Below are 22546 nucleotides of genomic sequence, written 5' to 3'. Positions count from 1 at the left end.
CGTTTATTGAATACTTACTATATCCCAGGCACTGTACTGGAGACTTTGCGTAATCACCCCATTTAATTCTCACTATGACCGGATGGGGGCAGTTCTGTCCACCAGCTCCATTTCTCCCTCCCACTGAGAGAGGGAGAAACTAAATGACAAGACTTCGTGCTGGGCAGTTGAGAGAGAATTTTCCATTCTCGATGAAACTACCCGGGATGTTCCTCCAGCTGTACCTGGAGAGCATGGAGTTGAGTAATGAGGTTGATGCAAGATGGAGAACTCACCTGAATAATTCATCCATAAATACGGTGTTGGTAAATCCACCCGGACAAGCCATCTGGGGTGAACCCAGCTTCATGCTGCTCTGGATTCTGTATCCATGGGCTTCCTGGTCCGAATGATTCTAAGCTTGAAGATAAGTGTCAATCAAGGGAAAAGACAAGGAGTAGGAAGAGGGTGGAGGACAGAATACCAGGCTGCAGACTCACTCAGAAACAGAGATGTGCACACACAGGTATTCACGGGCTACTTAGGTCTGGGGACAACATGAGAGAAAGACGAGAATAACAGACAAATATGGAGTCCTTCTTTTTTCTCAGTGGGAAAATGATCCATCAGTTCATAATAAATAATCTTTTTTGAATGTGCACTATATGCCAAAAATTATTCTAGGTGTCATCTTTCTTATAGTTCTATGAGGTAGGCACTATGATTTACCTCCATTTTACAGGTGAGAAACTAAAACATAGAAAGGTTAAGCTATTTTCCCAAGGTCACACAGCTAGTAAGTGATGAAATGAGCATCTGAACTCAGCCCACACTAATTACTATGCTCTGAGTTCTGAAATGTTAAGTTCCTTGAGAGCAGGAATTTTTATTGATTTTGTTTGCTGATGAAACCCAGTGTTTAGAACAATGCTTAGGATATAGTAGGACTTAAATAAGCAAATTGTTGAATGAATTAATAAAAAAAAATTCAAGTAAAATATTGTAGGTTTGTTCCCTTAAGAATTCTACAGTTTGTTTATTCAGAGTACTTAACAATTATGTAAACCTACTCTATACTCTTTCAAAAATGTGTCATGGGTTCTTATCCCTCTTTTATGGATTTCACAGTATATCAGCTCTCCTTTAAAATGTATTCTAGCAAGTAACAATAAATGTTGCTGGCAAGCACATGGGAAATATGTCCACTCATACATTGCTAGTGGGACTGCAAATTGGTGAAACCAATCTGGAAAACAGTATGGAGATTCCTCAGAAAACTTGGAATAAAACCACTATTTGACCCAGTTATCTTACTCCTCAGTATATACCCAAAGGACTTAAAATCAGTATACTATCATGACACAGCCACATCAATGTTCATAGCAGCTCAATTCACGTCAGCTAAACTATGGAACCTATCTAGGTGCCTTTCAACACATGAATGGATAAAGAAAACGTGGTACATATACACAATGGAATATTAGTCATATAGAAGAATGAAATAATGGCGTTTGCTGGTAAATGGATAGAACTGGAGACTATCATGCTAAGCCAATCCCCAAAAATAAAGACCAAATATTCTCTCTGATATGAGGATGCTAACACACAATAAGCAGGGGTAGGGGAAAATATAAGTTCATTGGATTAGACAAAGGGGAATGAAGGAAAGGGAGAGGGGATAGGAGTAGGAAAGACAGTAGAATAAATCGAACATTACTTTCCTATGTTCATATATGAATACTCGACCAGTGAAACTCCACATCATGTACAACCACAAGAATGGGAAGTTATACTCCATGTATGTGTGATATGTCAAAATACATTCTACTGTCCTGTGTAACTAAAAAGAACAAATAAAATATTTAAAAAAATAAAATGTATTCTATTGCATTTCATCTAATCAAGCAATGCTCCCTGAACCCCTACTAGGTTCCAGGGAGTTAAAGAATACACCCACATATTGGTTTGGGGAAAACAAAAACAAAGTGATCTTTGTGTCTCCAGTTTTGCCTTCAATATTTAGAGATTGTATTTCCGCGAGTGCCTCTGAGATGTAAGTAGATAGCATCGGTCCCCGCCAAGGCGCTTTCCAGCTCTCTGCAGAGTGGGGACATTTTTCTTATAGTTCTGTTGAGAGTGGAGCACACAGTCCCAGTAAGGAGCAGACGTGAGCAAACAGTAGCAAAGGGATTCTTATAACACAGGTGGGCAAGCTTAACTTCCTTGCTGGGGTCTCCCCTGGAGGGAGTCAGACTTGAAGGGTGAGCTGGCGGAGGCCAGGCCCAGAGCACGTGGAATAGCATTGCAACAGTCAGGAACAGCATCAGCAAAGATGTGTGGTATTAAAATACCTGAGTGCCGAGGAGTCCCTCGTAATCCAGGTGTTAGTGAGAAACAGCAAGGAGATAGGGGAGCAAGGTACCTGTCTGCTGAGAACTCGGTGCTTTTTCCCTGAGACTCTGGGAGCCATCCGGGGTTTTTAAGCAGCCAAGTGACACTAAGAGATCTGATTTCTCCAGAGGAGATATATTTGGCAGGGGAGGTATTTGAAATGACTATTTCTATTCAACAACCCTTTTTTAATCTCTTTAAGAGACGGGAAGGGACTGATAGACGCTGTCAGCAGATCTGAATGAGATGGACCCGGCCCATCACGGGACTTCTGGCCATTTCTGATGGTTTCTTAATTTTACGGGGAACCTGAGCAGCCTTTGTCGCTCCCCATGTCTGCTAACCCCTCTGGTGCCCGATTCTGCACCTCCCTCTAATCTTTTGAAAGATTTATGGCCAGAAGTGATGAGCTCATCTGATGTCAGTTACCAGCGTCAAGGCTGGCGCAGAGATATGGTCGGTTATGGCTGGGGACATGTGACGCGCCTGATCAAAATGCAAAAGGGCTATGCGCGGGAGACATTCCTCTGGGGAAATACCTTAGCATTCAGCTTCCTCCAAGGCCCACTGGGGAGAAGAGAGGATGAGGTGCCAACTTGCTAATGGGAATCTGCCACCCCAGTCCCCACTCTGCAGAGAGCTGGAACGCGCCTTGGCGGGGACCGATGCTATCTACTTACATCTCAGAGGCACTCGTGGAAATACAATCTCTAAATATTGAAGGCAAAACTGGAGACACAAAGATCACTTTGTTTTTATTTTCCCCAAACCACATACACTCAAGCAGATGAAATATGAATGAAACTAGAACCATCTGTGGCAGGCAGAGAGGCCCACTCACAATAAAAATACCAGCCCACATTTTTTTTTTTTAGATGTCGATGGACCTTTATTTTATTCATTTATTTATATATGCGATGCTGGGAATCAAACCCAGGGCCTCACACATGCTAGGCCAGTGCTCTACCACTGAGCCACAACTCCAGCCCCTACCAGCCCACATTTTAATTCAGAATCTTTTGATCACAGCATTCACTTCCTTTTTATACAGGGGACTTCCAAAGCAAAAAGCCTGGCAGTCAGGGAGTGTCCAGGGGAGGCCCATATGGTGATACATGTTATTGACAGTAGGTGGCTAGAGTGTCTCAAAGGGGAGGTGTCTTTCTCTGGCTTGCCTGATGCCCACAGGGCCTAGGAATGGGGCTGGAGGATTCCCACACTCTATGGAACACTCCCGGGGAGAAGCCAGTGGGAGACCAGAAGATGTGGATGGGAGCTGGCTAGGGAGGGTGACTGGTGTTTTAGTCAGCTTTTTCACTGTTGTGACTGAAGGACCCAACCAGGACAATTGTAGAGGAGGACGAGTTTGTTTTGAGGGCTCACGGTTTCAGAGGTCTTAATCCATAGAAGGCCGGCTGCATTCCTTAGGGCTCAAGGTGAGGCAGAACATGGCAGAAGAGTGTGGCAGAGGGAAGCAGCTCACATGATGATAAGGAAGTAGGGAGAGGGACTCCACTCACCAGACAAAATATATACCCCATAGCCATGCCCCCAATGAACCCCTTCCTCCAGCCACACCCCACCTGCCTCCTTTACCACTCAGTTGATCCCATCGGGGATTAATCCCCTGATTAGGTCAAGGCTGTAACCCAATCATTTCTCCTCCGAACCTTTTTGCATGGTCTCGCACATGAGCTTTTGGGGGACACCATCTCTAAACTCTAACAACTGGAGTGTGTCGGGGAGGGGATGCAGGTGTCGGTGCACAGAGGCGGGCAGGTAAGACCAACGCACGGTGCAGCCGGTGAGTCTGGGTGGTATTTCCCCTCTTCTTACATGAACATTAATCCTATCAGATCAGGACTGTACACTCAGGACTTCATTCCATTACTGTTTTACTCCAAATACAACCATACTGGGGTGAATCAATTAACCTGAGTCTTAATTACTTCTTTTCTCCAAATATAACAACACTGGGGCCTGCGGCTTCGACATACGACTTTGAGGGGGAACACAATTAAGTCTATAGCATCTGCCTCCCTCCATTCCTTTGAAGCCCAGCCCTCACAGTTACCTGATTGAAAGGGCACGCATTCCTGGTGACTGAATGTGACTCTGCCACTCACCTATTCCCAGTTCTGTTTAGGGAGATTTTAAAAATAACTTCCAGAAATCTTAAAAAATAAAAAATGTAGCAAAAACAAAATCACCCACCAATCCCATAACTCAAAGATAGTATTTTGATGTGCATACCTCTAGTTAATCTACATAGCTATTGACTTATCTGCCTGTATTTTACTAAAAACTATATCTTTCTCTAAAAGCAATCTTGCAGAGGGTTGCTATGCTGATTGCATTTCAGTTTCAGTTCTCTGCAGATTGATCATGAACCCGATGACACACATAAGGACCTCATAAACAAAAAAACTGTCCTTACCATTAGACTCTCAAAGAATTTAGACATACTGTTTATCAGGGATATAGCTCAGTTGGTAGAGTGCTTGCTTTGCATTTAAAGCCCAGCACCACCAAAAAAGAAGAGAGAGAGAGAGAGAGAGAGAGAGAGAGAGAGAGAGAGATATTATCATGGTTCCTCTTACGGGGGGTTGACATACGTGGATGAACTCACCTGTGAGCTCACACACTTAAAACAGGCTTCCCAATTGCTCAGGATAAAGGCCAGGCATTGATCATGGAAGGCTTGCATATGCTCACATTTTGGCCATGTCTACCTCCCACCTCATCACGCCACTCTGCACCTACTGGTTAGTCTTTCATATGACCACCTGAAGGGTCCTTCCTTGGCGAAGTTTTCCCTGAATCCCTAACTAGCTCAAAGTTCCCTTTTATGCATTCATATAACACCAGGAACCTCCCTTTCCTAGCATTTATCTAGGTTGCAATTTAATATTTATGTCTATACTCCTAGATGAGCTATATATAAACTCTACTATATCCCTAGCACCTATTTCTGTGCTTTCACATAGTACATACTCAATATCTGACAAAGAACCACTGAAGAAAAGAACGCACACCTGAAACTTTTTCTTTTTGGGGAGGTGGGGGAAGGTGTACTGAGAAGTGACTCCAGGATGCTAACCACTGTGCCACATCTCCAGCCCCTCTTTTTAAATATATATATATATATTAGAGATAGCATCTCACTAAGTTGCTAAGGGCCTCAGTAAATTGCTGAGGCTGGCTTTGAACTCGCAATCCTCCTTGGCTCGGCCTCCCAAGCCACTGGGATAATAGGTGTGTGCCACCACCGCCAGCTGCACACCTGATTTTTTTTTAGGTTTTCTGATAAGCAAAACTGAGGTCCTAAGTTTGTTTCCATTTCGAGATCACAGTTAGAGTATAAGGGTTGAGACCAGGGCCTGGGGTTCCTCCAGATATTGACTGCTGCAGGAGGAAACTTCCTTCCGTAAACCAATAACAGGGGATGAGCTGAGTGGCTGGGTTCCCAAATTAACTCCTTAAGCAAGGTTGGCACATTGGGGTTTATTTTCCTGGGGAGAGTGAAAACAGTAAAACAGTGAACCGTAAGATACAACTTACATTTGGAGAAAATTGCTTTTCACTCTAGAAAATGACTGCATGTTCTCCATCTCTGAAAGCATTCTATGATTATGAAATTATATTCTTTCTTATGTATTATTTTTCCTCTTTGCTTCTGTCAATGGTATGTAGACAATAAAAGATATTTAAAGAGAGAGAGAGACAGAGACAGAGACAGAGACAGAGACAGAGAAAGGAGACAAATACAAGAAAGATAAAGTGACTAGGCAAGTTATTTATAAGTCACCATTTGCTCCTTTCAACAATGCAGGAGGTTTCTTTAATGTGACATTTATCGCTATTGATACTGGTTGTACTGAACAAAAAGAACTGTAGGAGAGAGAGAGAGAGACAGAGAGAAAGGATTCTGCAAAATGTGACTGCTGACATGATCAGTATCTGGCTTGGGGAGAGCCTGGGCCTAGAGGTACAGGCAGTAATGACAGCTCTGATGTGGGGGGAGGGGCAGTGTCTGAGGGGAGCAATGGCATCAATCTGGGTCACACGATCAGATATATAACTGTCCCTCAGTATTTGTAGGGATTGGTTCCAGGACCCTCTGAGGACACCCAAATCTGAATGCTCAAATCCCTTATGTAAAGTGATCTAATGTTGCCTGTAACCCACACCCAGCCTTCTGTGTACCTTAAATCATCTCTAGATTGCTTATAGTACTGAGCAAAACGTAAATGCTTTGTAAAGAGCTGTAATTAGCTGGGCGCAGGGGCGCACGCTTATAATGCCAGTGGATCGTGAGGCTGAGGCAGGAGGATTGAGAGTTCAAAGTCAGCCTCAGCAATGGCGAGGCGTATAGCAACTCGGTAAGACCCTGTCTCTAAATAAACTACAAAATAGGGCTGGGGATGTGGTCGAGTGCCGCTGAGTTCAATCCCTGGTACCTGCACCCCCAAAATAAAAAAGAGCTGAAATGCTGTATTGTTCAGAAAATAATGACAAGAAGAAAAACTCTAATGTTCAGTACAAATTCGATTTTTAAAAAATATTTTTGATCCACAGTTGGTGGAATCCATGGATATGTAGCCCATGGATATAACTGTACAAGAGACGCACTTTCATTCTCTCTCTTGACTTTTAATGGTGAACCTCACTTCTCTGAGAGGTAAACACCCTCTAAGTCCATGTTTGTACCACTGACTCACATCTCCAGGGTGTCAGGGCATCTGAGTGGGGAAGAGATCTCAGCCCATGCAGATTGGCCCCAAGGTGACCCTGTTGATACAGCCACTCCCATCCTACACGTCCTGTGGTCTCTCAACCTGGATGCCCCATCTTCTTTCTTGGGTCTTATTGGTTTCTTATCTGCAATGCCAAGAAGCCCTCAGCACAGAGAGGAAGTGGAGCCCAGTGTTATGGCTTGAACATGACCTCTAAGAACGATATGTAGAAGACCTGACCTCTAGGACTGAAGAATGTGACTTTTACTAAAAATAGGGTCTTCACAGAGGTGATCAAGTTAACATGAGGCCATAAGGGTGGACCTTTCTGTGATAAGGGACACAGAGAGAGAGACATGCACAGAGAAGAGACAACGTGAAGACACAGAGAGAAAACGGCCATGTGAGTGACTGAGGCATCAATAAGGCAGGAAATACCACCGATTGCAGGCAAACCCCAGAAGCTGAAAGGGGCAGGAAGGATTCTCCAAAGCCATCAGATAGAGCATGGCCCTACCGCACCTTGGCTTCGGTCCCCCGCCCAGAGAATTGTGGGATGATACATGTGTACATCTCTGCTGTTTTAAGCCATCCAGGTTGTGACAGCCCCTAGAAACTCATGCATTCAGTGATTTTCCACCTCTGTGAGCCAATCCACCAGGATAGAAAGCCCTGGTGGCTATTGTCCTCCTACTGGGTCACATATGTCCCCAAGGCATTGAGCATAAGGTCTGCTGCCTGACTGAGTAAGGACAAAGAAAGGGAACGGACATTACAACGAGAAAAGGAAACTCATAGACTAATATCTCAAAATATTTTCCACAGGATAAAATAACCTCATGGGAATTCATGTTAAGTGGCCCCAATACATGCATTAGAGTGTTTCTAGGGGACCTAAGGAGTCACTTAGATCAAAGTCAACATAAACGTGGCAGTGGTGTCCCGTTGCATAATCCAGCAACCCTGGACCATGACACTCTTTTCCTGGGGGCTGGATCAGACCTCCGCATCCTCAATGCAAGCTTCTGGGTCTTCACTCCTGGGTCTCTCACTACTGTCCCATCAAAGTGACTACAGTGAGCGAACTTGGAATAATGGAGCATGCAGCAACTTCTCTGAGCCTGTATCAAACAACTGCAGGGATTTGGGGCTTCACAAATTTATGTTCTTTGGTTTCATTTAGACCCTGGATTCTGTCTGAAAATTGCCTGTGTCTCTTCAGTCAGCTTCTTACCTTTCTTTCCTAACTCTGCCTTTCTTAGTCACCCCTCTCCCATGCAACAGATGACCCCCATCCAAAAGGGCAAAGGAAATTCAGCTTCCTGCAAAGTTATCTGTGTCCCCCTCACCTCTTCTTTCTCAGAAAACTGGAATATCTTCTTCCTGTACAAGCCCCATCTCTCTTCCTCTGTCTTAGGCCATCCATTCCTTCACCTCCATGACCTTGAGCTGCTAGAATCTAAGAGGCTCGAGATTCTGTCTCTTTTGTTCATTTACTAAGTGCCAAACACTTAGTAAGTCCCCAATAGTTATTTACATATGATCATATTTATCATTTTATTTTATACCCTCAGTCTCTATGCAAATTTCTTCTCTTCAAGCACAAAAGTATGCTCAAGTTCTATTTAAAAATAACAAAAACCTCCTAGACCATATGAAAAGCCTTCCAGCCTACTTCTTTACTTTAACAGATTTTTTTTTTTTTTTTTGGATACCAGGGATTGAACCCAGGGCCATTTAAACACTGTGCAATGTCCTCATCTCTTTTTTATATTTTATTTTAAGACAAGGTCTTGCTGCATTGTTTAGGGCCTTGCCAAGTTGCTGAGGCTGACTTTGAACTCACAATCCTCCTAACTCAGCGCTCCCCGCATCTTTTCCTACTCTTTCACAACCCAGAATGCTTTGACACCAGATGTGGGAGGGTATTGGCCCATACACCAAGCACTTGTCGAGAAGACACCAGCTGGGGTCCTCTAGTTCTATTCAATTCTGAGACTATCTGCCTGAAGGTAGCATCAGATCCCACAGTTTGAGGGCTCAGCCCATGAGGTTTCCCTGTAGTTAACATGCCAATTGCAAGAAATAGATTGTCACCTATACTTCTGACCAACCAGCTATAAGTCAGCATTCCCATGACCCTTTTCTCAGAGTTGATTACTTTTCTAGAGAAGCTCACAGAACTTAGGAAAACATTCATATTTACTGGTTTATTATTAAGGATACTATAAAGGATACAGATGAACAATCAAATGGAAAAGGTGTTGTTCTGGTTTCAGTGTGTCCCCTAAAATTCAGGTGTTGGAAACTTAATCCCTCAATGTGGTAATATCAGAAGGTGGAGCCGAGTGGGAGATACCTATATCATGGAGGCAGAGAGCCCTCAACTTTCCCAAAGGATTGAGTTGGCTGTCATCAGAGTTTGGCTCCTTTTTCTCTCTTGCTTTCCACTTTGCCATCAAGCTAAGGAGCAGCATGAGGCACTCAGCAGAAGCTGAACATATGCAGCTGCCTGATCTTGGACTTTGCAGTCTCCGGAACCGGAAGTCAAAGTAAGCCTCTATTTCTTTATAAATGACCCAGTCTTGGATGTTTTGAACCAGAAAACAAACTAAGACAGAACATAGGATGAAGCCCAGGACAAGAGGCATAGAGTATTCATACCATCTTGGGTACCACCCTCAGGGCGCCTCTGTATGTTCAGCAAACCAGACGCACCCAAATCCAATGCTTTTAGGTTTCCATGGAGCTTCCTTACATAGATGTATTAATGACATCATTGGCCATTGGGGATCAACTCAGTCCTTGAGCTCCTCTCTTCCTTCCAAGAGGGGTGAGGCTGAAATCATGCCTTGGTCTTGCTGGCAAACAGCCTTCATCCTGAGTCTATCCAGGGAACACCAGCTACCAACCCTTTCTGCATGTGAGAAAGACACTCTTATTGCTCTGGAGATTCTAAGGGTTTTAGAAGCTGCATCTCAGGAAATGGGGATGAAGATCATATATAGTATATCTTATTTTAAATCACAATATCACATATTTTAACTTAATTCTTTCCAGTCCACATGCCCCTGTGGTCAGTTATTTTTCAAAACTCCAAACCTGATACTTCATATAATTCCTTGAATGACTTCAGTATTTCCCACCCGAGAGTTCCCATCAAATGGCGTAAAAGGTCCTGTGTGACCTGGCTTCTGTGGCTCCCTCAGCCTCTGCAGGCATTCTTGGTGCCTGTGCCTCTGTACTTTTGGAATAAGTTTCCCCTCCTTTCCTCGCCAGTGGATTCCTTCTTGTTTATCAAAACTGTATTAATCAGGATTCCTTTGGTTATTCGGGATAAAGACACAACTTAAAATAACTTGGGATAAAACAAGAATTTTTCACCGGGATCATGCGTTATCTCATGGACTTCAAGAATAGGAAATACACTTGGGTTTCAGGAGCACTTGGGCAAGGGACTCTTCTTCATTTCCTAGGGCTTCTGTAGCAAAGTACAACTGCCTGGTGGCTTACACAACATATATTTATTTTATCACAGTTCTGAAAGCTAGAAGTCTGAGATTAAGGTGTCAGTGGGACTGGTTTCTTCTAAGGGTCTCTCTCCTTGGCTGTAGATGGCCTCCCTGAGTCCTCACATGGTCTTCCCTCTGTGTCTGTGTCCTACATCTCTTCTTGTTGTATGATACCAATTATATTGGATTAAATTGGATTTTATTTTGATGACGTCTTTAAAGACCTTGTCTTCCAATGTACTCACACTCTGAGGTCCTGGGGACTGGAACTTCAACATATGAATTTGGGAGAAAGGGAGCACAATTCCTCCCCTCCTGACAATCCATCTCTAATCCCTCTTCTCCATTCAACTCCAACCACTGGCAAACTTGCAGACAAAATGGCAGCCAACAAACCCTGATTTTTCCATCCTATAGCTTTAGTCACTAGAAAGGCTACCCCAACCTTCTCAGGCCCAGAACAGAGAGTCTGGGGAAGAGACCCATTGGCCAGGTGGGGCCAAAGCTCTTATGGTGGTATCTCCAAACTCTTAGTTTCCAGGGAAACATGGTAGAATAGATCTCATTCTTACCCTTTAATTTTGCAAGTAATACATTTGGAATAACAAAATTTCATCATTTTCTAATTTTTGTCACAAAATCCAGCTATTTGTGCCAATCTCTATTCTCCCTCTCGGCAAAATTGATAAAGGGAACATTCATTTCTTGTGTAGGCTGTCTTGCAGAATGTATGTTCCCTCAGGCTAGGTTATTTTAATTTTGACTAAACTGAGAAGATGGAATCTAGGAGGGATGTAGATTTGCCTCCAGGTTCCCATTCCAGATTATTGTTCTTCACTTGTAAAACTTGTGGAAGGTATATGTCTCCCCCAAGTTGCATACATGCTACCTACCCTGGATCCCAACTCCAGTTTTAGAGGAGATGGAACATTCTATTCATATTCTACAAAGATGCCCTTTGTCACATGTGTTATGCCCCTCAGTATATGCTGGTTCTGTCCTATTATGGGACAGAGTGATTGCTCTAAGGAAGACAAAGCTTTCTGAGCCCAGGACACAGAGAATCCACCAGCACTGAGTCATTATTATGCACAGATTTTTGTGTCCCCAAATTCATATGTTGAAGTGCTAACATTCAATCTGATGCTATTTGGAGATTGAACCTTTGGGAGATAACTAGGATTAGATGAGGTCATGAAGGTGGAACCCTCATGATGGGTTTAGCATCCTTATAAGAAGAGTTACAAGAAAGCTCACTCTCTTTCTCTCTTTCTCCACCATATGAAGATACAGTCATAAAGCTGCTGTGTGCAAGCCTCATCAGAGGTGATCCTCATCAGAGACCAACCATGCTGACACCATGATTTTGGACTTCCAGCCATCAAAACTGTGAGAAAATTAATTTCTGTTGTTGACTCACCTAGTGCATGGTATTTTGTTATGGCAGCTACGGCAGGCTAATGCACATGTTCTCCCCACCTCCCCCCACCCTTTTTTTTTCTTTTTTGAAAGATTAAAGAGTTCTTTGTGGGTGGGGAAAAATAAATGCAACACTGATTTCAAGTTTGGTTTTGAACATTTTTGTTTTAACTGATTTAGTTATAGATTGTTTTTAAAGAACTCAGATCTCAGAGAAGGCAAAACCCTTCCCACAGAGCTCAGTAAAACAAGGATCTACTCCTGGCCAGTCAAGAAGCAGAAAAGCAAAGTGCTTGACCTGAATACCTGGATTCAAATCCTGATCTAGCCCTTTACTTTGTGACCTTGGACAAATAACTCTTGCTCTGTGCCTTAGTCTCCTTTTCTGTGCAGGCAATAACATTGGCCATATCCTCATCTGTTTAGGAAATAGCATGGCAGCTCTTGTAAGCATTTCACAGATGACATGGGGAACATGGAAAGTCTCAAGAGAAGGGAAGGGTACTTGATTGGCCATCCTTACTCATTTCCTGTAAAGGCTCCTTGCACTATTGCCTACTCCAGGAAGCTTTCTGGGGCACAGCAGAGACTTGAGTCACCAGACCATAAAGATCCACAAAAATAGTTATCCACAACATAGATAAGTTGGAGAACATACATCTTCTGTAGTTTAAACATTTTTAAATCCTTGCTGCTTAAAGTGAGGACCAGCACCCAGTGTCAGAGCTGAATCCACTTTCATGAGGCTCTCTCCGTACCAACTGCCACTCTTCCTCTAGGGACCCTCCTGGGTTTACAGGTGGAAGTGTAGATTTAGTCACAAAAAGTTCACAAATGGATGTAATCAGAACATGAATCGAGGATCTGAGCAGTACATTAATCCAAGGTTGAAAATTCACTCCCTCTCCTATATTCTGTACCGAAATAAATCCAGGATAGCTCAACAAAGATCTGGTATTAGATTTATTGACAACATAAAAAATTCTAATAATAAAAATCCTCCTTTATTATCAAATTCTTGTGGAAAAAAAAATTTAAATCCGAGGGGTAAATTCTCTTGTAAATTACAGTCCAAAGAAAATAAATTTCTAAAGCAAATCATGTCACCCTTGTGAGTCTAAAGTCCAAAATCCTGAAGTTGAAGTCAGAGAGTTTTCAATTAAAAGAAAAAAAGAGAAGAGAGAGAGAGATAGGATTGGGGTTCTTCCTGCAGCTATCCCCTATCCTTCCTCTCAATAGGGTGAATATAGTTTCTTCAGACCTCAAAGTCCCTCATGGAAGTCATCTTTTTAGAAAATACCAAGATCCAATATGACATGCATAATTATTATAGCACTAGCTTCACATCCTCAAAATTTAGGAACCAAAAGCACTCTCAGTCATTCCAAGACAAATTAGGTTCCTAAAATTAGTGTGTCATGTTGCCAAAGACTCTAGCAGAGACTTGGGGGGTATCTGAGCAGAAACAGAAAGCGCAGCATTGGTCTTCCCAGGACTTGTGCCAAATGCCCACAGCTGGAATTGAAATTCACTGGGAGGTTCTTCCGTGCAGAGTTTAATCATAGCACAATTTATTTTCCGTGTCTAGAAGGAAAATGACTCCATTCTGAGTGAGGCCATGTTAGAAGAGGCAGCAGCGGTGGTCTCAGGCACTGGATTCTTTTATTCTATTGGCAAATAAAAATTGTATACATATAACGTGTACAATATGTCACTTTGAAATATGTTTTCATTGTGGTGTGGTGAAATTGATTTCCAATGAACATATGCATTACCTCACATAGTTTTTTTTTTTTTTTTTGAAGTGAGAACACTTAAATACTGTCCTCTTGGCAATTTTCGAGACTATAAGAATATAATAATATGTTATTCACTGTAGTCACCAAGTCATCTCCTAAACTTCTGCAGTAGGTCTTACCTGAGAACTTTCTTTTCCTTCCAGCCTATCCTGAGCTTCCGTTTCCCTTTCAGTGCTGTTTCTAACACTCTGTTAGGAATTGAGTGTAGGTTCTTAGGGACATGGGCCCCCGGGTTGTTTTGGAACAGTGTAAGCAGGCAGATATTAGTGGGCCACAATTGTGCTTCAATTGTCTCTCACGACCAAGTTGCTGAGGCCAGAAAAAAACAACTTCTTGAGAATCTCCCCTCCCCTTGACGTTTGCTTCAGGGAGAGCCACCCTTGGCAGATCCCTGAACTCACCATGCTGTGCCCTGGGGGACTGAGGAAGCCCCAGCCCTTGCCATGTGCTCCTCAGGCTGCAGTCTTCCTCAGGACTTGGTGGTCCCAGGGTTCCAGGCCCATGGCTCTCTGCTCTACATTCAGCTGCCACAGAGGAATGCGTGATGGTGTTCAGATCCTCTGCTCTCACCTGGCCCCTCTCAGAAGAGCTCCGCGAGTACTAGTTGAAACTACTTCTATAACTGTTCCTTTCCTCTGCCCCCTGAAGGCTTCGCACATTCACAGGATTCAAGCGTCCCCTCCTTTGCATTCTTTTCCGTGGCCCCTACTGGTGTCTTCTAACTTACTCTCCAATTTGTCCTTACACAGTAAGAGAAATAAAATCAGTGGATGACAAAGATAATCGTTGTTCAAATCTTGTCCATTGTCACTCCCTGAGTAAGATGAGCCCCCCCTGGAAGATATTCTCCCATCAGACTTACGGCTACCCCCACCTGCCCTGCTCCCATTAGTAGGTCATGCCTTCTCCTGGTTGTTGTAATTCTGCCAGTTTCTTAGTCATGAATCTGGATCCGGGAGATGCCCGTATGCTCCCTTTCCTCAACTATGGCTGCACATCAGGTAACACTGAAGTGTTTTATGTTGATCCTTCTAGTCAGCCCTTCTCAAATCTATCCCCATATTATGTGACCACCTTGGACAGCTGTCTCAGTCTTCAAAGATGCTCTCTAATTGCTCTTACTGTGGACTCTATCATCAGCCCTAAGAGGCTGCTTCTCCCTGTTTTCCTGGATTTTTGACTCCTTCTGGGGAAATCATTCTGGTCATTTCTCTTGTTTTCTTCATTTGTTAGATAATCCCCCAATCTATGTTGTCACATCTTTTAATAACTGAAATTTGTCACCATTTCCCAACTGGCTCCCTAAGAGTCATTGGACCCAGATGCACCTCCCATTTCCTGGTTCTCTAACCCAGGCTTCTAGGTTACTTTCTTTTTTCTTTGTCTGTCTTTCTTTTTTTTTTTTAATCTGAAAGACATCAATCCTTCTCCTAAGGGAAGCTCTTCTCTTTCCCCCTTCTCAGCCTGTTCTCCTATAGTTCCTTTGGATTCTTTCTATATTTTTGTTCTAGTGGTAAGAAGGAAGCATATTTTCAATGTCCCTTGAGCTCCCCCTGGATTTCAGAGCAATATGATTCCCAGAGACACAAATTCCCATTTATTGATCCTTTCAATTATTCTCTTGGACTTTGAGTTGACAATAGTGTTATCTTATGGTTTCTCTGCCTCCTCTCAAGAAGATGGTACTTCTCTTTTAATAATAATTCTTACTGGGAATAATTTATATAATCAATAATCCAGAGTCAATATGAAATCACATGTTAAGAACTAATGGACATACCCCAGAATTACAAGTAACATTTTCAGTTCCCTCCTATGCCCTAATTTGGGCTACCATATGTCACAATATCTTCTAGGTGTGACACTAACAATATGACATGAGTGTTCTGTAGCATTCATGAAACTTGAATTTTTTTCCTTTTTTTTTTTTAATTCAGGGAAAACTTTGCCCACAGACACAGCTGAGAAATATAAAAAAGGCAAGAGACAGACTCCTGCTTGCTCATGCCTAAGATGATCTTATCTTTGGCTCAGCCTTTACCTACAAACCAGTGGTTATGTCAACCAAGAAGAGCCTAAGTTCAAAGTCAAGTGGTAGCACTCTGCATACTGAGATAGAAAAAAAATATATATATATATATATTTTTTTTTTTTTTTTACTAAAGCCCTTGCCAGAACCAAACCAGCCACTCCCAGCAGATAAAGTTGCCACTGGCAGCAATGGCCGATCTTGACAGAAATTCCATGTGCCCATACTCCCTGAGCCCAAGGCCTAAAGCTGCCCAAACATGAACGAGCACAAGATACCTCGCTCCACACCTGTTGCTCTGCTCTCCAAATGTTCATCCTTGGCGATATCCCATGCTGATGGGTCCTTGTGACAGCTGTTAGGGTTTTTAAGGAGTTCAGGATATGATTCTCCTGATCAGATAATTACCCTGGGTGAGCAAATGGGGATCAGAACACCACACTTGTCACCAACGAGGCTAAGAAGGTGGCCTGTAGCACACACCGGGGGCTTGCCCATGACTCAACAGAGTCCCTTATTCAGCTGGGCCTGGACTGAATGGGACAACCACAGCCTCGCCCTCCCCAGGAGGGAGTGATCAGCATTAGGTCCTGAGCCCAGGATTCCTGCCATGGGTTATCTCAGGCATGTGGCCTGTATGGACCTCAGGTTTAACCAGACGATCTCTGAGATCATTATCAAGAGCCAGTGGTTCTGCAGCTGCTACGATAATGGGTCCCTGCTTTGCTCTCCAGGCCTGAACAGTTTTCCAGCCTTCACGGGTGCCCGCCATTCCTAAAGCTCAGAAGAGCCCCCCACCCCGCCGCCCTGTTGCCCGCCAGCCTCCATTTGAGAAACTTCTGATTTTCTACTTCTAATTCCTGCTTCTGGCTATTTCATCCTAAATTAACCTCACCCACCTTTTGCTGGCTCTTTCCTGCCTTTCTTCTCCTTTTACAGATGTCTCTGGACCCCTGGACCTGATCTCCCCATAAACTGAAATCCCAGCTCTCTACCCCTGCTGTGCTCTGGGATCTCCAATCCTCCTGTCCCCTTTCTCAGAGCATGTAAACATCAGAGAGCATTCCCAGGCCTCAGGACAAAAAAAAAAAAAAAAAAAAAGGATTAACCAAAATACACATATCACATCTGCCACTCATAGAAAGACATTTTAATCCATAAGCCTGCCTACGACTGCTTTGTCCCTTCTCTGATTGCTCACCCTGGGGATGAAACTGCCTGTCCTCTCCAGCGGGGACAGTTAAACTTTAAAGACCCTCTCATCTGCCGTGACATTGGGACCCAAGGGGACGCCATTATTATTTAACACTATCGGGGGCCTTTAACTCTATTCTGCTTCCCACTAATCTCACTCTCACTAGTTACAAGCTTTGCGCATCTCCTGCCGGCGCTTCTGTATGGTATCACGGCTACGTGGATGTTGATAAATGCTGTATAAAAGTCTATTAAATTAATCGAAGGGCCGCCATGCTGGTCCCCTAATGACATGGCAGATAAGAGGGTCTTTAAAGTTTAAGTGCTTCCAGGAAAGCACAGAGGTTTTCCTCCCTGGCCGTGGTTTTAGTAACTGTGCCGCATCTAATAAAGGGATTTCCTCACCACCCCAACCTTCTGCGCCCTGAACTAGAGGCTCGGTGTGGGGAGCTGCTTCCCTGGGGTCCTAGAGGCAAATTTGCACAGAATTCAGGCTTATGACTTAAATTTTCTCTTCTGGGCTGTCCGAACCCATGCCCTGTGCCCTTCACCTGTGACCTTCACCTGTTGTCATTTTCTCCTTCCTTTCCAACTTTTTTACTAATCTCTTTTCTGTGGACTTGCCTATTCTGAACATTTCAAATAAATGGAATCACATCTTATGCGGCCTCTTTACCTGGTTTCATTCACTTAGCATACTTTAAAAATTAATCAACACTGTAGCATGAATCAGTACTTCATTCCTTTTTTTTTAACTTTTAGTTTAAATGGACACAATACCTTTATTTTATTAATTTATGTAGTGCTGAGGATGGAACCCAGAGGCCTACATGTGCAAGGCAAGTGCTCTGCCATTGAGCCCCAGCCCCAGCCCAAGTACTTCATTCCTTTTTGATAATATTCTATTGTGTAGATATACAGTAGTCCCCTTTTTTTCCACAGGAGACACATTCCAAGACCCCCAATCCAAGCCTAAAACTTCAGATTGTACTGAATCTCTATGCTTTTTTTCCCCTGTATGGACCTCAGGTTTAATCAGACGATCTCTGAGATCATCATCAAGAACCAGTGGTTCTGCAGCTGCCAAGATAACGGGTCCCTGATTTGCTCTCCAGACCTGAACATTTTTCCAGCCTTCACAAATGATAAGGTTTAATTTACAAATTAGGTATAGTAAGAAATTAACAATAATTACTAATAACACAATAATTATAACAATATACTGTAATAAAATTGCTTGCTCTTTGAGGCCATTAATTAGTAAAATAAGAGTTATTGGAACATGAGCACTGTGATACTGTGACAGCTGATCTGATAACTGAGATAGCTGCTCAGAGACTGAGCAGGCAGTGTAGACAGTGTGGATACACTTTACCAAAGCAATGATTCACATCCTGAGTGGGGTGGAATGGAACCAATTGAGATTCACCACACTATTGAGAATGACAATTGAAAACTTATGAATTGTTCATTTCTGTACTTTTCCATTGAATATTTTCAGCCTACATGTAACAAACCTTGGTAAAGCTAAGCCACAAACAAGGCGGGACTACTGTACCATATTTTATTCATCCATTCATCATTTGATGGACATTTGGGTATTTTTACCTTTTTTTTACAATTATGAATACTGTAACTATGAACATTTATATACAACTTTTTGTGTGGACATATGTTTTCATTTTCTTGAGCATGTACCTAGGAGCAGAATTACAGGTTCACTCCTTGTTTAACATTTTGAGGAACAGCCAGAGTAGTTTCCAAAGTGGCTGCACCATTTTATATTCTTACCAGCAGTGTCTGAGGGTTCTTAAGTCTCCACATAATCACTCACACTCTTTATCATCCATCCTTTTGATTCTGCTCATCCTCCTGGTTATGAAGTGGAATTCCATTGTGGTTTTGATTTGCATTTTTCTGCTAGTTAATGATTTTGAGAAGCTTCTTGGTGCTTATCAGCCATTGGATATTTTCTTTGAAGAAATGTCTATTTAGATCCTTTGGCCATTTTTTTCAATTGGGTTTCTTTTCTTTTTTTTTTTTTAGTTGACCCTTGAATCCATCTACTTTTCTCCATCTCCCTAGTGTCTAAGACACCATTGTTTTTCACCTGAACCCCTAAAACCACCCTATTTGAACTTCCCATGTCCACTTTTACTCCCTTTCAACCTACTCTTCTGACAGCTGCCAGAATAATATTTTTAACCTGAATTTTTTATCTCAAAATCCCCCCACGCCCCATGCTAGGGATTGAACCCACAGTCATCTACCCGATAAGTAAGAGCTCTACCACTGAACCATACCCTAGTCTTTCATCACCTCTTACTTGACCCCTTTCAATAGCTTCCCATTGTTCTTAGGACAGTTCCAAATCCTTCATGTGGCCCAAGAGGACTTCTCTGTCCCATTTTGAACCTTTTATTCCCTCACCCCATGCACACCCACCTCACCAGGCTCCTTCCAGACTCCCAAGTGCTCCAGATTCCTTCTCACCTCTGAGCTTCCACACATGGTACATCCAATAGGTTCTGACCAAGCACCCTATGTGTGCCAGGCGCTAGGTCAACACTAAAGGTGCCACAGTGGCCAGGACCCATCCATTCCCTAATCTCTTGGGGTGAACAGTCTGTACGGGGAGACAGAAGGTCAACACACAATTAAATAGACAGTGCATTACGACCATTGCAAAAGGGGCCAAGAAGAAGGTGCACAGTTTCCTCTGCTTAAAAAGCTCTCTCCCAGCCTGACTAGAAGAACCATTTAGTAGACTTGTCACCTCCTCTGAGAATCCTCCCATGATCCCCAGGTTAAGTCAAATACCTCTATAATGCACCCTATAACCCCTCTTCAGAGAGCATATTGGAAATTTAGATCAATTATTTTATGTCTTTATGATTACTTGGTTAACATCCAACTCCCAACTACATCGTGCAGTTTCTTCCACAGTCCACAGTGCCTATGATGGCTTGGCACAGTCAAGTCTTTTAAACAGATAATGGTTGAGTGAATAAATGATGACTAGACCCCAGAGGCCAGCAGCCCTCCAACAGGACATCTGTTGTCTCAGACTCCCCACCTCTTCATTGCCACTGTTGAAGTATTGTGAAGTCTCTTTTTTAACTTGGTCACAAGAATCCAGATCATTCCTTTTAATTCCTTCATTCCTTAAATATGTGCCCAAGACAGAACAGTTTGTTCACCCTCTGCAGAGATGACTCATTAGTAAAGTCAAACTCAGACACCATTGGAGTATAAAGAACAAGGACAGCATGGCAAGTTCTGGACCAGGGACACACACACACAGACACACACACACACACACACACACACACACGGAGAAGGAGAGAGAGAATCACTGTTGGAACCCACAGGGTGTTCCACGGACAATCACCAACATGACTCAGGCTTCCTTCTGCCTGGCTGGTCAAGATGTCATTGGGTCTCTCTTTTATTTCCTGCCTATTCTGGGTACAACAAGAACCCTCACCTTGCTGACAACCCCCAGTTACTCTTGTTCCCATTTCTTTTTCCACATAGCTTCTTTACCCTGCAATTCTGGGATCCCCAAATCATTCATTTTTCATTAGACTTCCTGATAAACCTCACTGGGATTACTTTTGACAAATATTATAATGAACATTCAGCCTAAGAGAAAAATATGATTTAGCCAAAATGGGCACCTGTGCTGTGGATATATTTGAGGAAGGGAGCATTACCTGTGTTCTCAGGGGCCTGACTACACAACTCCTTCTTCCTACCACTTATTAGTGTCATTCCAACCTTGGCTAAATTCCTCGAAGGCAGAGACTATTTTGAGTACCAATATCAGAGCCTAAGTAGTAGGTATACAGTACATGTTCAAGGACAGAAGGATGGGAGAGATGGAGAAGAGAAGAAAAAGGAAAGCAATTGTCTGAGGTTTATACAGAATTCTCTTTTTTTATTATACTGTCTAGAAGCTGAGCTGTCCAATATGGTAGCTATTAGCCACATGTGCTATTAAAATTAAAATTAACTGGAAAAAAAAAAAAAACATTCAGTGCATGAGCACCAGTCATATTTCCAGTGCTCCATAGCTAAAGAGTCCCGTGTCTGCCATGTTGGACAAAACCCACATGGAACATTTCCATCCTTGCAGAAAGTGCTATTGGACAGACCCTAGAAACTTCCTAGGTGCCCATAAATGTTTGGAATTCATGGAAGAGGGAGGTATTTGGCAGTAGTCTTGCCAAAAATGCAGTGAGAAAATGAAGACCCCCAGATCTTAGATCCTTAATTGCCTTAGGGCAATTCTACTTATATTTCTTTGAGAAGATCAGTTCAGTATGTGAATGACTCAAAAAAGTATCTGAGTTTGTTTGTTGGTTTCTTCTAAATTGACCCTAGGGCTTTGTGCATGGTGGGCAAGTGCTCTACCACAGAGCCATACCCCTCGCCCATTTTTTAGAAGATCAGATTGAAAAAAAAAAAAAAAGACAGAGATACTTGGCTAATCTGAATTTAAGAATGTAATATAATCTTATGAATTTACAAACCTACAGCACAAACTCAAAAAAGCAGCCAAAAGAACAGAACAAAACAAAACATAAAACTTCTTTTGATTAATTACTTCTATTACTCTTAATCCTAACCTATGTTTGAAATACCATCACCTTGCCACAGGGGTCACATCAGTTAAGCAAATTAGCAAGTCTTATAATAGCAAGGGGGCATCCGGCATAAAACTTCATTGATTTCAATCCATTAACACAGACTGTGAAATTGTGGTTTGAGGTTTTTTTTTTTTTTTTTTCAATGTACTAATTTAGTTAATAATAGAGAAACTCTAAAGGAAATTCTCCTTTCAGGCAATCTTTAAAAAGCATGTTAGCTATAATGCAAGCACATTATATATATTTCATACTTATTGAAGTGTATTCCAGAAGGATTTCTGCTTAAGGAATTTTTTATTAGTCTTGTTCTTATTGCTGTGTTTACTTAAAAGAAATAAAGTAAAAACAATATTCTTTAGCTCAGAATTTTCATTAATTTAAAGTTAGAGCTTCTCCTCCCTCTCCCTTCTGACCCATCTCCCCTGCAACCTCCAGTTGGACACAGTGAGATTTTACCGTCTTCCCAGACATTGAAGGATCTGCTCACTCTGTTAGAAAGCAAGGTGCCATTTTGTTTTCTCCAGTCTCTTTAACAGGGAAGTCAGAAGAGCCTACTGCTGAAAGTTGAGGAAGAGAGGAACAGCGGAAGCCACACACCAAACAGAAAGCAACACATCCTCTGTGGAATGGCAGGAGAATTTGTGACAAGGAAACCAAGAGAACAGCCTTAACAACATATTCCAAACTTCCTGCGGTTGTTTATATCCTCAGACAGATGAGAAGATTCTATCTATAGCTGTGCTACAGCAAAATACTTTTCAGCTCGGGCTACATGTATCCAAAGAATTGTAGGTAAAACACAAGGGATTTTTTTTTTCAAATGGAAAGAGTGTTT

At 42.6% G+C, this 22546-nt stretch overlaps 1 long non-coding RNA gene across 1 annotated transcript; it reads right to left on the bottom strand.

Annotated features, from left to right (window-relative positions):
• Positions 1–12985: 12985 nt before the first annotated feature.
• On the bottom strand, positions 12986–22283 carry LOC114096322 (uncharacterized). The gene is made up of 4 exons (XR_003583401.2): positions 22168–22283; positions 19505–19685; positions 14238–14576; positions 12986–13704 (listed from the first exon to the last, which is right to left on the bottom strand). It is a non-coding gene; the product is annotated as an uncharacterized lncRNA (long non-coding RNA).
• Positions 22284–22546: the final 263 nt, after the last annotated feature.

Source organism: Marmota flaviventris, chromosome 7 (genome assembly GCF_047511675.1).
Source record: "Marmota flaviventris isolate mMarFla1 chromosome 7, mMarFla1.hap1, whole genome shotgun sequence".
Classification (NCBI taxonomy): domain Eukaryota; kingdom Metazoa; phylum Chordata; class Mammalia; order Rodentia; family Sciuridae; genus Marmota; species Marmota flaviventris.
Note: the sequence above shows the minus strand (reverse complement) of the source record. Positions and strands in the feature narration are given on the sequence as shown.